The 15,053-nt window shown below is 44.8% G+C and overlaps 1 protein-coding gene across 9 annotated transcripts in view; it reads right to left on the bottom strand.

Annotated features, from left to right (window-relative positions):
- The window catches only part of GCNT1 (glucosaminyl (N-acetyl) transferase 1), a 211,208-nt gene that overhangs the window by 171,821 nt on the left and 24,334 nt on the right, over positions 1-15,053 (bottom strand). The window contains exon 1 of one of the 9 annotated variants that reach the window (XM_029616333.1): positions 11,517-11,636. The exons of 7 other annotated variants lie outside the window; for them this stretch is intronic. The gene's annotated coding sequence lies outside the window, so the exon portion shown is untranslated. Of the gene's footprint in view, positions 1-11,516; positions 11,637-15,053 lie in introns of those variants that run through there. One more of the 9 variants, XM_029616319.1, reaches the window with a different exon arrangement.

The following is a 15,053-nucleotide window of genomic DNA, read 5'->3' as shown; positions in this document are numbered from 1 at the left end:
GAGTTTCTCTCAGACGCAATAGGAAGTTAAATCTCACAGTGGCAAAATTCCAAACACAGACTTCATCTGACATCCATCTGTGCCCCTTCCTGCCCCTCACCAGAGCTCCTTTTACACCAGGCCTGAAGGACACCAGATTCCCAGTCCAGTCAAGTGACTGGCGTGCATGAATAATGCATAGAACAAGGAAGTGAGGCCCTTAACATAAGAGAAAGTCCATATAAGCATAGCGCACAAAGTGATTGATACAGGAACAGAACAGGAAAAGAAATCCAGCCACATAGCTATTGCATGCACCCCACCCACACCTGAAATAATTCATGCATCAGCTTTGTAAAAGGATATGGCTATCCTTTTACACAGCTGATGATTTCTTCACAATGGAATTTGATCGCTGCTGGCTATTGAACGGTAATTAATTAGTTCAAGGTCTTTTAAATTGTTAGGTGCGTCTGCCTGGGACACAACTGCCAAAAGAGATCAGAAAGTTGGCTGTGTGTGCACTTCAACACCAAAGCAGTACTGAGTCCACTGGGGAAAGAGTGCCAAGCTCTCTTTTGACTGGTCAGCTCCCATGCTGTAAAAAATGCACACCTCTTGTCCAAGCCACTGCTCAGAGATGGTTACTATTTTGAACATGGTTGACAGCAATCCATGCTGTGGCTATCTTGTAAAGGATCATATAACTGCAATTACATGCATTTTATAAACAGTGAAGGAATCATTGGATGTAGCACAGTTAGTCTTTCAAACAAAATAAAAAAGGACTCATGCAAATCATAAATACTTATGCACTGACAAAATGGGTGAGGGCCCTTTAAGAAATAAAGCATTTTGCAGCAAACTCTAGTAGTCTCCTGTCCTCCTGATGAGTTGCAGACCAGCATCCAAAAGAACCAGAGCCTCAAGAGTATCTTAATTATATCTGCAGTTGCAAATATTCCTGGATTTAAGGAGAAAAGCAAGATGCAGGATTGCTTAAGTACCCATCCCCCACCTGCCAGAGAATTCAGCTTTCCATAAAGCAACTACTGTGGCGACACAGGAGGAGGTAGCCCTGGCAAGGATTGGTTGCATTCTCACACTGAGCTGACAATTGCTTCTAAGGGCAACTAAGCCATTTCACAGTAGAAGATTATATGCTTAACTTACTCAGTCCAAACAGAGTTCACTTTCCAATGTCCCATTCAAGTATGTCAACCATGAATACCAAGTTTTGTTCTACTACTTCAGTAAAAGTTAAATCTGTTACAACTCTGTGAAACCTGAACCTTACAGGGAACTCTCCAGGTTTGACCCAGAGACTCTGAAATTCTACAGGAATTGCTGGGTTTCTAAACTAACACCAAATAACCACTGGATGCTGCAGTGAAATGCCCGGGCAGGCCCCAGAAGAGAAAGGCCTGTCACATGGGCCCCCGTAGACAGAGAGGTTGATGCAATACCATGTGCTGGCCACAGCACCCAGCTCAACAGGTGTCCATAACCTCCAATGCAAAACAGGAGTCAGCGCATCCAAAACGCGCATCCCATCGAGCCCATAGGTAATAGCACTCACCACGTGTAAATTCATGTGGATGAGGCTATTACCTATTTTCCCCTGATTTAAAAAAAAAAAAAAAAGTGCCCCCAAGGCGCACATTTTAACCCACAAAATGTATCACCTGACTAGAGCAGGCGTTAATTTTTGAGCAGCCCAAAAAAAATTACAGGAAAGCAGAAAATACTGCCTCTGTTCCTTTTTTTTTTGGTTCCTCCGACTTAATATCGTGGCGATATTAAGTCGGATACCTGCTCCCTGTTCATTGTAATTCCTCTTTTATTTGAGTTAATTGTAAACCGGCGTGATGTGCCATACGAACGTCGGTATATTAAAAGTTGTTAAATAAATAGTTACAGTCTATATGTACACACATTGCTCTTCAGCCTGTACTAGACCACATTTTAAAAATCTCTTCTCAAACCCATATAAATGTTAATGCACTCACTTTAGATCTCAGATGGCTTCAAACTACTCACTTCCCCTTGTTGCAGGAGGAAACTGGAAACTTTCAACCCCGTTTCCAGGATCCAACTGGGCACAGGTTTTTCCTTTTCGGGTCCTGGCTGGTCCCTTCACCCTTCAACTCTTAAATCCAATTTCCAGTTGTTTCGCTCAGGCTCGCTGAGACGCTATTGGAGCATCTCTGCCAACTCTCTCCTCTATTCCCTGGCACACTGGGGGGAGGGTCCCAGCTGCTGCCTTCCCCTGGTGACTCTGGGGGAGCCCCCACCCTCTCTCTCTAAGCAGGGTAATAGACTCTTTCCAAAACCCAGCCCTATGGGGCTGAACCAGTCTGTCAAGAAATGGAGGACCACCCCTTGACCAGATAACCTTTTGTTAGCTGGAACCTCCCCTGCTCCTTTGTCCTCTCTAGTACTTCCCATAGGGGGAAATCACCTTAACCACCCTACGTTCTCTGCACATTACACTCTGCAATCCTTTTCGCAGCACACGGGGGCCACACTGGATTGCATGAAGTGTTAGAAATCCTAGCAGAAGCACAGGCAAGCAACCATGTGGCCAGGTCTGTCTAGCAGGCAGCTGGCTCTGACTGGCAGGCTGCAAGTACAGTAATATCTAGCAGTCCTAGTGCAAACACAGGCGTTCACACAGCAGGATGTCTGCAGGCTATGCCTGCCTCATGCAGACGAGGTCAATGCCATGGCTTGGTGGCCATGGGGTACCATCTGGAAAGGTCATGGAGACTCTGGATGCTGGAGGTTTTGGCATCAGCCACACTAGCATTAGTCGCTATTTCGATTATTACAGACTTTGTAGTTAGGACAAGTTTATTGGCACTTGCATGTAAACTGGTCGATGAGCATGCAAGATCTTCTGTTTGTAAGCAATTCCTTTATACTGGACAAGCCTGATGAAGGGAGTTAATTCCCAAAAGCTAAATCATATATCAGGTTAGCCTAGCAGAAAAGCCATTACCTGCAAACTTCTGTTTCTGTGCAGCTAAGTTCTAAGAGACCTCGGAGTAACTATAGACAACCAGCTGAATTTAAAAAAAATGTTTTCATAAACTACATATTTTAAAAAAATGTGAAACCTCTCCTTCATCTTCAGGATTTCCGAACAGTTCTCCAAGCTATCTTATTTTCAAAAATAGATTACTGCAATTCCCTTCTAATCGGCCTTCCAGCTATCACTACCAAACCACTTCAAATGCTACAGAATTCCGCAGCCAGGATCTTAACCAACACCAGCAGAGGAGAACACATCACTTCTATTCTTATGAACTTACATTGGCTCCCCATTAAATTTAGAATTCTGTATAAAGTGCTAACCATGATCCACAAATCTATTCACTCCCAAACCTCACTCAAATTAAATTGCCCTCTTTGACATTGCTCAGCATCCAGACCAATTAGAACAATGTACCTAGGTACCCTGTATGTACCCCCCCCCCCCCCTGCAAAGTCATCACTAAAGAAACGTGCCTTCTCGATAGCCGGCCCCATGCACTGGAACACTCTCCCCCCAGAACTTCACCTAGAACCCAGTCTGCGAACGTTCAAGAAAAAGCTGAAGACTTGGCTCTTCACAAGAGCCTTCACTTAAAGTCTTTACTATCCAATACTACAGCATTGACTGTTATCCGTATTTATGCTCTTATTACTTCATTGGACTAGATCACCCCCAGATCTAAGGTCGCAGGTTAGAATGTCTGTGGCAAAGGCCCAAATATCTATGTGTTCCAGATGATTCTCTTTATACTCTGTGTTTGAGTTGATACTAGGCTTGTTCTTATGTTTGGATGTTTTGCCTTTCTTGAGGTTCTCTTCAATCCTTATTATGTATCCCATGTTCAATGTATTCATTCATTTTGTTTGCTGTAATTTCCAATTTTTGGTTCTCTGTAAACCAAAGCAATATGTACCAGTACATGATCTTCGGTATATAAAAGCCTTTAAATAAATAAAACAAACAAACATGGCAAGCAAGTAGCCAGTATTATAAAGATGCCACAAACAGTTAAATTCTTTTACATTGTCTACCACCATGCTTTATAAACACTCAGTTCAGTTATACTGGACCCAAACTTTAGTGTCAAAAGCATTTATTTATTTTTTATAAATAGACCATAAGGCAGCCCTGTGGACATTCAGGCTTGGCAAAATCACCACAACTTCCTGATATGCAGAGATGGGAAATTACAGCCAAGAAGCCTGAAAGGTTACTTTAGCTCCTAGAAAACTGTGGCGTGACCTCATTGGGTACCCCACTAAACGTGTGTCCTTAGTACCAAGGAATACAATGGTTTCTCCTTTTTGATCCAAGATGAAGTGGAGCGTTCCTAGGAAGGGATATAGTAATTTCCTAGAGAGATCATGGCTGGGGAGTTTGCAGGGTGAAAGCGAAAGCAGGAGCTCTGCTCCCTGAGGGAGAGGAATTCTCGTTTCGAGGAGAAAAATGAGGCAGAGAACTCCTCACTGCTACTAGAAGAATTTTTAGAAGCCTCTGGGAATCCCACGAAGCGCACCGCCGTGTCAGAAGTGGAAGGAGAATGCAATTAACCCAGGTCATGCGCCCAGAAGTACCTATCCAGTACACAGTGAGAGGGGAGAGAGGAGTCTGGCCTGTACCCGCAGCGCAATGATCATATGAACCAGGAGCTCTATGTATTGGGGGGGGGAGAATCTGGCAGATGAGTCACAGCACTTATCAGTGGTGACCCCTCTCTCCACCCCTCCCCCAACCAAAACAACTGGACTTTGAAGCAGTCTGACATAGAAGTTATTAGAAAAGTCTAATCCTAATATTTCCCCCTCTGTTGGCAGTAAAGTTTTTGGAGTTGCGTTGGATATTTGAATGGATGGTACAGTTTTATCACCTGTTGAATGTACTACACGCGAAGCTTACTTACAGTGAAGGTTTATTCTTTTGAGCGCCTCCTGCTATGCTGCATGTGCAATTGGTGTCCAAATGTCCAGTGCCTGTTATCCATACACCAGGAGGGCCCAGAAGTGTTATCTTCCCTGTCAGGAAACAACTCCTTGCCCCCACTTTCCCTGTTTCACAAAACAGGATCCCCCTTACTTAGAAGTCAGATTACAAGTTACTGTAACCAATTACTTTAGAAATCCACGTGCTACTTTGCAAGCGAGAACAGTTGGCAGCTTTTTAAATAAGCAGTTGTGAGAGCTGGCAGCAGCATAGTAACACACCTAAAATAGGCTGTGAACCAAGGACAGTGTAAAAATGTTCCAACAGTCTCGTGGCAGAATGAATAGAGGGATACTTACATACTGAGAGCTCAGACACTAAAAATGTACAGACACTCCAAAAAAATAAGTAAACTTATCTAGCTACCGTAGTATACCATTACCAGACAGGTTTTGAATGACATGGGTCTGGGTTCTGCCCAGTTCATAAGCATGCACAATACTGTTCACAGGCATAAATATCCCTGGAACAGAGCCCAAATTCCCACCCCAAGTCAGCCTAAATATCACATTCAGCAGGAGAAAACAAAAGGACACAGGTCAAATATCTCCAGATAATTGCATTACTCACCTCCAAGGTTTTGTCACAAGCAGACCACAGTTAATTAAAACACTTTGCTCAGAGGTAGAAAGCTATCACTGATTTTATTCACAGTAACCCAACTTTACAGGGCATTGATGGTTTAGTAGGCACTCTCTACTTGCTACTCCTTCAGTAACTGCAGGCGAGTGTTAATAGAGAGTTATAGCAAATAAACTTGAAAAAAAGCTGAGAAGTGATTAAGTAGTAAAGCCTATTTTAGCACCTAGAAAGTAGTAAAGAGCGCCCATTGGGTCTCACACTAAATGTGTGTCCTTGCTACCAGGCACCATAATGGTTTCCTCCAATTAAGACCAGCCCTTTGTTCTGAGATGGAAGTGGAGTGTTCCCAGGAAGGGATCTGTAGGCCTCCCCGGTGATTTTCAATCTTCAAGTCCATCTCTTACCTTTTGGACAGGCATATGAATTCCAGTTCTGCAAACACATTTGCAGAGGCTTTTGAACAGAAGTAAAAATGTTCAAGAGAAATTTCCTCCTTAATTGGAAGGGATGCTTGCAGATGTGAATAAATTATTCAAGTGCCTCTTGTGTTACAATGAATAACTTCTCCTCTTTTACCATGATATCAGTTGTGGGAATACCCAAAAGGCTGGAAGGCTTAAAAGGCTAAATGGCTCAGTACCATGGTTTGACCCCAGTTTAAATCTAGAGAAGAAAAATCGTGTGTCAAAGCTGAGCGCAAATGGCGTAGTTTTATTTTCTAAGAAAAACAAATCCCCAATTAGTCCTGTCTGCAGAAACATCAGGCACAAACAGATAAAACGGAAACAAAGACAACACGTGTAAAGACAGCGGGCACGTGTTTTCTAGTTTAAGAATAATTTCAGTGCAAATAAGGGTGCCAGCAAGGCAGGAAACAAGTATAAGACCACCTCAAAAAGGTGGCAGCCCGGACCTCTCGATCAAAAGAAAAGAAGTCTTTACTTTATAAAATAAGGTATAAAAAATAAGTCTGCATGTAAAATAAAGCATGACGTTCAGAAAAATCAACAGGAAAGCAGAAAAAACAAAACCAAACCCCGAAGTCAGCTGGCGTTTGGGATTTCCTGCATCAGGGGGACTTATCTGACAACGCAGAATGACGCCCTTTAGTTGGATCACCTGATCTTCACTGAAGTTTGAGAAAGTGCTCTCGTACACTTGGTTTCCGGCTTGCTGACACCCTTATTTGAACTGAAATTATTCTTAAAACTAGACAACATGTATCCGCTATCTTTACATGTATTGTGTCTGTTCCTGTTTTATCTGTGGTGCAGAAAATAAAAACTACAGAGAATGCTACAAGGGACTGGTACTTAAAGAACAAACAAAATATTGCAAACAGTCTATTTGAAGTTATTTTAACTAAATCACCATCTGAAACAGGTGAACAAAACCTCTGACTGCCAGTTAATTTTATTTACACAGTAATCGGCAAATACTACTTTGCAAAAGACAGAGTTCATTCGGACTCTGAGATACTAAATCTGGCAAGGTGGCATGTTTTTGATACTACACAGTATCTTCTATGGAAGTTGAGAATGGTCTGCATGCTCTACAAAAGTCCTCCTGTGCTCTTGATCTGTGCCCGGCCGAGGTACTGTCAGCTGGAAAGGACTGGTTATTGGATGTTAATGTTGGCATTGCGAACCATTCCTGTCAGGAGGCTACTTTTCCCCATAGCTTAAAGGCTACTGTTTGCCCAGCTTTGAAACGGACAGCATCCTTTTGATGCTTGGTCAAATTTTCAACCAATCTCTAACTTACCAGTTCTGGGTAAGGTTTTAGGAAAGCTTGTTTTGAAACAAATTAACCTTTTTTTTTTTTTTTTATAAGAACAATGTGCTCAGAACGCATCAGAGTGGTTTCCAAAGTGGTCATAGCAGAGAGACCCTGTTGGTCTTTTTGGCTGATTTTCTACTGCAGGAAATGGATGCAAAGTGGTCAGCAACAGGTATATTTTTAGATGTTTCCTCAGTATGCAACAAAGTCTCCCACTATCTACTATTAAATCTACTGAGCCGACGATTTCAAAGTATTATCCACTATGATGCCTAGATCTTTTTCCTGGGTGGTAGCCAGAGTCCTTGTGGTGCGTGTCCTGGGGTCCAGTAGGTTGGCCCTGCCAATTCTTGTGTTGATAATTGCTCCGATGAACTGCAGAACCTGTGGATGTGGTTAGTGCAGTTGGTGTAGCTGGGTTCAAAAAAGGTATGGATAAGTTCTTGCAGAAGTCCATTAAAGGCTATTAATCAAGTTTACTTAGGGAATAGCCACTGCTATTAATTGCATCAGTAGCATGCGATCTTCTTGGTGTTTGGGTACTTGCCAGGTTCTTGTGGCCTGGTTTGGCCTCTGTTGGATCTTTGGTCTGACCCAGCATGACAATTTCTTATGTTCTTATGTGTTGGCTGCAATTTCTCGTAGTTCATCAGTAAGCCCAAGTCCCCCATACAGTCAGTAGTGATCTGCAGGTTGCGTTTTAGGGTGGACTGGCTCGGGTCTACCACCAGCCAGTTGTCGAGGTGGGGGAATAGCTGTTCTCCCTGCCTCCTGAGGTGGGCAGCCACCACTGCCAGGCATTTGGTGAAAATCCTGGGGGAGGAGGACAGTCCAAAAGGGAGCACCTTGTATTGAACATGTTGTTCCCAGACTTGGAAGCAGAAAAACTGACAACAGGCATTGTAAATAGGAACACGGGCATACGCGTCTTTCAGATCTAGCACACTCATCCAGTCGCTGGGCTGCAAGAAAGGAAGGATGGTCATCTTGAATTGTTCCCTGCAGACGAACCTGTTCAGCACCCTCGGGTCCAAGATGGGGCAGAGGCTCCCCAACTTCTTGGGAATGAGGAAGTATGGGGAGTAGAAGCCCTGAGTTAGTGCTCGTGGTAGTTGTGGGTGGATCCTTGGGCCGGTGGCAGATGACCACGCCCCTGGGGGAAGATCCCAAGAGGGACCACCGGTCAGGCTCAGAGTATGGAGACAGACACACACTAGTTCTTTTATTAAAACAGTATATGGAACCACCAGAGGTGGCAGTAGTGAGCTGGAAGTGCCTGGCTGGCCCTAGCCCTCAGATACTGGACAGCGATCCTGGATAACTGAGCTGGTTCCAGGGAACGCTCTATGGTAACTCACTGGTGTTGTAGACAGCGATGACTTCCTGGCAGAAGTGATATTCAGTAGCAGGTCCGGGAACGTGGGCCCTCGAGGAGCGAGTAACGGTTCCAGACTGCAATCTGAAAAGCAAAAGGAAAGTGAGGCCCCTGAGGAGTGGTTACCCCTGGTAAGTCCAAGGAGGCAGAGTAGCAAGGTATGCGGAGAGCGAATCCCATCCGCCGATACCTGGAGGAAAGCCCTTGCTAACTCGATTCATTCGCGATTACTGAGACCTTAAATATCCGGAGAGGATGACGTCACCTCAGGGGGAGACCCCTGAGGTTCGCGCCACTGCTGGTACTTTAGTTGGGGCCGTGCCACGCGTGCCGTTAGGCTGCTGGGAAACACGGTGGTGTGCAGCGTCCAGCCGGTCCGGGGATGTTGGAGGAGAACGGCAAGATGACACCGCGGCAGCCAAACCTCCAATAGGCAAAGAGGAGGTCGCCAAGAGGTAAGGTGGGCATAGTGGAGATGTCAGGCAGCAACGGTCGCAACACCCTGTTGCCTCTGGGTGACAGGTGGATGCATTTCTGTTGAAGCAGCCTGGCCACCTCCTCCTCCAGGACCCTCTCGTCACGTGCCCCACTCCTTCTCGGTTGTAGGGCTGCGGAAGCGCTGGTGTGTTGCTGAAATTCAAAGTGTATCCTTCCTTGACAATTCGGAGCACCCAGCAGTCAGTGGTAATCCTCTCCCAAGAATGGGAGAAGTGGGATATTCTGCCTCCTACCACTAGCAGCAAGGAGAAACGGGGCATTGTTAAAACCCTGACTGTTCCTTCTGGTTGTTAGGGTCCGCGGGTCCCCAAGGGGGGGCACGTGCTGCGCTGTCAATTCTGGTTCGGCAGCTGTGCTCTCCTTGGGGGCTGGTACGCAGGCTGATGAAAGGTGGGAAATGCTCTAACCCCCTTCTCTAGTGCATGCGCAACCTCCAGGAGGTATGGTAATATCTCCTCGACGACACTCTGTCTCTCGGGGAGTTCAGGGACTGGACTGCCATGCTTTGCTCTTTCAGCTGCAGCACTGTCTTTCAGTTTATCGCCGAACAAATTGTCTGGGAAGCAGGGAAGATCAGCAAGCTTTTCGTGGACATCTTCCTGGATTGAGCTTGCCCGCAGCCACCTTGCCACAATGGCTCCCACAGTGATCCTGGCTGAGGTATCAAAAGCTTCATAGATGAAACCGAGCAAGTGGTACAGCCCTTCTTCCATCTCATGCAGCTGTGGCGGTGGATTTTCTCCTGGGGCCAAGGTCCCTATGTGTAGTTTCAGAGATTGAAGACATTCATAAAGATAATGGGCCATGTAAGACTGATGCTGCTGGATCTTAGCAGCTCAAAAAAACTGACAGGTAATGAAAGCACAAGACAAAAGGACAAAAAAAAAAAAAAAAAATCACAAAAAGCTTACACAAATTACTGAAACCAAAAGTTCAATTATACCAACAGGTATTAAAGAATAATTGGCCAAAGGAGGAAAGAGACCTCAGAAGCTATATGCAACTTCTCTATGGAACATGTAAGTATATAAATAGGTAGATCAATCACAGGTCTTAAAAAACCTCCATTATTAACTTTTTATTCTAATTGAAAATCATGAAAAAACATTTTATTATCCCATTTTCTTCCACCAAGGACAAGAACTGGGCTAGGATTTGAGATATGTATCATAGCCTGGGAGGCTAGCATCCCCTGTGGCTCTGGTTGTTGACCCCTTCCTCTGAGGGTCACTGCCGCTAGCAGAATATCGGAGTCTGGACCTCTGGGTCAGGCTGTTGTGCGCTCCACCCTGGGGCCTGGCTTGTGTCTCTTCGAGGTATGACCCCTCCCGCTTGCCGACAGGTCCGAGAAGATCCATGATAAGTGAGATGACTCTGATGATCCATGCACGGATACCGGTTGCACATCTGAGGAGCCAAGCTCTAGGTCCGGCACAGAGTCTCCCTATATCACTGGTGGCTGTGTCGCCGTCAAATGAGTCCCTCTTCTGTTGGTGAGGCATGTGGGAGTCTATGGACTATAGGCTTTAGGGCCTTTGATGAACCATTCCTGGATGCATGGTCTATGGCGTAGATTCTGTGTGTCAGTCAAGGCTCTCCGACCCCCCAAAGCTGCATTGTGTTTCTTCCTCTTAGACGCATGTGCATCGGCATGACGTCTAGCATAGTGTCTGGCGGCTACGTCGACGTACTTACTGTAAGCCCCGCCCCCTGGGAATACTCAAACCTCAAGTCCCTGCTAGAGTAGTCGCTAACCTGGCCTTCTAATATAAGGGGTGTTTGTTAGCAGTGGGGCTAAAGGTTTACAAGAATAAAGAAATTAGAAACAAAAAGTTGAAATTTTACACTTCACACTTCTTTTTGATCACTAAGTAAACGTACACTAGGGAGAAAACACTCTGACTTGAACTGGTAGAATTAGAGCAAATAACTTCATCTTTTTTTTTTTTTGTTTGTTACATAACATTCTGAAAATATCCCAAGTCCAGTCAACATGTCAGATAAATATAAATACAAAATTCACTTTCTCTATCCTTTAACTTATGTATCCTTCCTTTTTATTATAATTTTGTTTCTAAAAATAGGTTCTTTAAATTCCTTGTAGATTCGATGAAAACATCAGGTAAGTAAATTTTTTTCTTGTTCCATCTCTTTTTTTTAGTTTTTTTTTTAAAATATTTCTTTCCTTTCATAAATTTCTCAGTCTTTCTACATAACCTCTAACACTCTTTCTGGTCTGTTCTCCTTTTCCTACAAAAATTATTTTGTCTGTTTTAGTGAGCTCACCAATTGAACACCAGTGGGGCCCTTTCTTTCAGATTTCGCTTCTTCTTCTTTTCAAAAAGACTCCAGTTTTCTCCACTGCAGGTCTTCCTCAGGCACCTACTACCTATCTAAAAAAAAAAAAACTAATTAAAAAAAAAACTATCTGCTCTATTTTTTATTTTTTTTTTTTACTTAAACCCTACCTAACTAATACAAATAAATGAATAAGCCCTCTTACTAAACCCTTAACCAGACAGTCTCTAAAAAGTGTAAATAGATTATCGGGGGTCTTTATGCATCAGCATAGTTTACTTGGGCACATATACTGAACCTCTTTGGAAGGTAATAATTCAAAGCTTTAGTTATAGGCACTTAGGCAATAAATATGGCCCTCGGTCTACCGCTCAGAACTGGCCAATTTTTAACCTGTGCCTCAGCTTTTACAATATTTCTTAAAGCTTAAGAAATTCCCTTGAAATCAATATAGGATGCTCAGACTCCTAAAGGGCTCCTTTAAATTCAGGCGGTAAACAGCAGCTTAACAGTGGCTCTGTCTTCCTATCAGCCAGGTTTAAGTTCAACCGGCTTCAGAGAGGAAGTCACGTTACATTAACTAGACCGCTGTCAGTTTAAAAACTAACAAACTTCAATAAAATGTATTTTTTTTTTTTTTTTTTTTTAAAGAAAAGGAGTCCCTATCACATCCACACGCTAGAGCCAAACTCCCGCGGGGCTAAGTTAACTAAAACTCTCACATCCCCACATTCTCAAACTGTCATAAAAAAAAAAAAAACTCACAAAAATGCCTTTGACAGAAAGGATCTTCCCATACACGACCTCTCTCTCTCTCTCAAGGCTGCCCACCAACTCCCTGTTTAAATTGTCACACTTGGAATGCTGACAGCAGCCGTCCCAAGCTCAGTGACCCTGCGACAGCCACATGCACACAGAACCTTCATTCAGACACCCCTAAACTTGACCCTTTTATTCCCCCTTTTTAGAACTTTTCTTTTTTAAAATTTCTTTTCCCTCCTTTGCTTTCCCTGGTCACGCGCCAGGACTCTTTCTCACCTTTCCCCCTGCACCAACCTCCCAGCCTGAGATCCAGGGAATTTAATTATTTTTTTAAATGTAACCCATATGGGTTACATTACGTCGCCGGACCCGTTCCCGAGTCTGACTTCTCACGGATCTTCGGACGCTCTGTGCATCGATGCGGCCTGGGCACGCTTTAGCGGGGCCCCTACCGAGGCAGCCCTCTTCCCTCTCACCTTCAGGGGTTCCCGACTGGGCCCCGGGGAGGATCGTGTAGATCCATGAGCTGGTTCTGGAGCATACGAGGCAGAGGCTGCCTCTCTCCACCAGCCTCTGCTTCCTTGTCCTCGGGGACATGAGGCCGCAGTCCCTGCAGTTGGATGGTTCATGGTCTGGTCCCAAACAGAGGTAAGCAGAGCACATGGCCATCTGTTGCTGACAATCTTGCCGCACTGGCAGAATTTAAAGCCAGGCAGTCTAGGAACTGCTGCCCTGCTGTATCCACAGCAAACAAGCTACAAGTATATTCTTTTCTTAACACTGGCAACACTTACTGAGGAGCTCCACGTGCAACCTGCACCACAGAGAAAGCTAGACTGAGGCAAACTGGGAACCACAGGGGGAAGACACGTAGGCTGGCACACAGAGGAGCTCCATCATTCTAGAGGATGTTCCCGGACAACAAGGCTAATTTAGCCTGCTTATTCATGGGAAAATCCTTTTTTTCCCTCATGCTCTGAGAGTCCTGTACATACCTTTTGGCAAACTCCAAGTGGGGTGTCATGTGCTTTTTACTGAGGAATGACTTCCATCTGGTCCCTCTACCATAAGGGCCTGATTGTTGGCGTGCCGAAGAGATGGTTATCCCATCTCCACAGAGGAACTCTGGAGCTCTATCAGAATTACCATCGGGTTCTTTGTTATCTCCCTGACCAAGGTCCTTCTCCTCTGATTGCTCAAATTGAGCAGGCAGACAGCTGTAGGAAGAGTCCTGGTGGTTCTGAACTTCTTCCATTTAAGAATGATGGAGGCCACTGTGTTCTTCAGGATCTTCAATGCTGCAGCAGCAATTATTTTGTACCTTTCCCCAGATCTATGCCTTGATACGATCCCATCCCAGAGACCTACAGACAATTCCTTTGACTTCATGGATTTGATTTTGCTCTGTCAACTGTGGGACCTTATATAGACAGGTGTGAACCTTTCCAAATCATGTCCACTCAATTGAATTTCCAACATCAAATTGTGTTATCGCGAGATGTGTATGCAAATTTTAAAAATATAGGTAATAGGGAGGAGTTTGGGTGAAGCTTATGAAAATGAGGGGTGCTTAACGTTGAGTGTGATATCGTAATGCCTGCTATCGCACGAGTTAATGCTGGAAATAACTACACTTTTTTTCCCTGGAGTTATGCCCAAAACGGGATTTGCGATAAATAATTGCAAATCCTGTTTCGGGCGGGGAGAGGGGGACAGAGCGAGCGCGCTTCTGGAGACCCACATATATTAGTCAACTTTCTATACCACTTTAAGAGGGGCCATTCTGAACTTGAGGTAAGATTTGTGGTGGCGGCCTAGGTTTTTGGGGGCAGTTTTACATGCAGACAGAGGTATGAACAGCACAGTAGACTAGGGATGTGCAGCCAGAAAGTATTCGTTGGATTCGGGATACATATTCGTCAGGGCCCAGATACGTTGCATTCGTTCAATGGCATCCAGATACGTTGATACGTGCATTTGTTTTCCGGTTCCAATTTGCAGCCTATTTTTGGCTGCAGAATTGGGGTTTTATCATCAATTTTGATGAAACTTCTGCGGAGCAATCATTAGAACAACAAAACAGCTCCAAGGTACTTAGACTGTGGCAAAGTGGCACCAAAGTGGCATGAATAGCCTAAGGTACTTTAAAGGGGCAAAGGGTACCAGGAGTGGCAAGAAGAGTGCTTTAATAGAGGCACAAAGCAGCAGCGAGAGTGTCAAAAACACACCACAGCTTCAAAAGAGAGCACCGATAAGAGATGCATGAACCCTCGAAGGCAGCACAACATGCAAAGGGGCAAGACAAGTGGCATAGACATCCTACAGCATGATGAAGGAGGAACATAGCAAGCAGAAAGACTAGCATCAACACACTGAGCAACCATGATAGTGGCCAGACCACCACAAGGTTGAGTGAGTCATCTGGTGTTAAGGCAGCAAGGCACAGAGGCAGAGGGTAGATTCAGGCTGGCTACACCCAGGGAGCGTTCCCTTTTCTTTGTGCAGGAAAGGGTTCCCTAGAATGGGTTCACCCCTAGAGTGGGGTGTTTCCGTTGGCGACTAGTGAGCTCTTGCTGGTCTTTTAAAATCTGGTAGAGTTAGCAGATATACAAAAGAGAATTTTCAAGGCCGAGGCGGAGGAGGTTACCATGTAAACAGCGGTTCAACATGGGTCAGAGGGTAGATACAGGCTGGCTACACCTGGGGAGAGTTCCTTTTCCTTTGAGCCGGGAAGGGCTCCCCGGAATGGGTTGGCTCCTAGAG

This window comes from Rhinatrema bivittatum, chromosome 1 (genome assembly GCF_901001135.1).
Source record: "Rhinatrema bivittatum chromosome 1, aRhiBiv1.1, whole genome shotgun sequence".
NCBI lineage: Eukaryota > Metazoa > Chordata > Amphibia > Gymnophiona > Rhinatrematidae > Rhinatrema > Rhinatrema bivittatum.
Note: the sequence above shows the minus strand (reverse complement) of the source record. Positions and strands in the feature narration are given on the sequence as shown.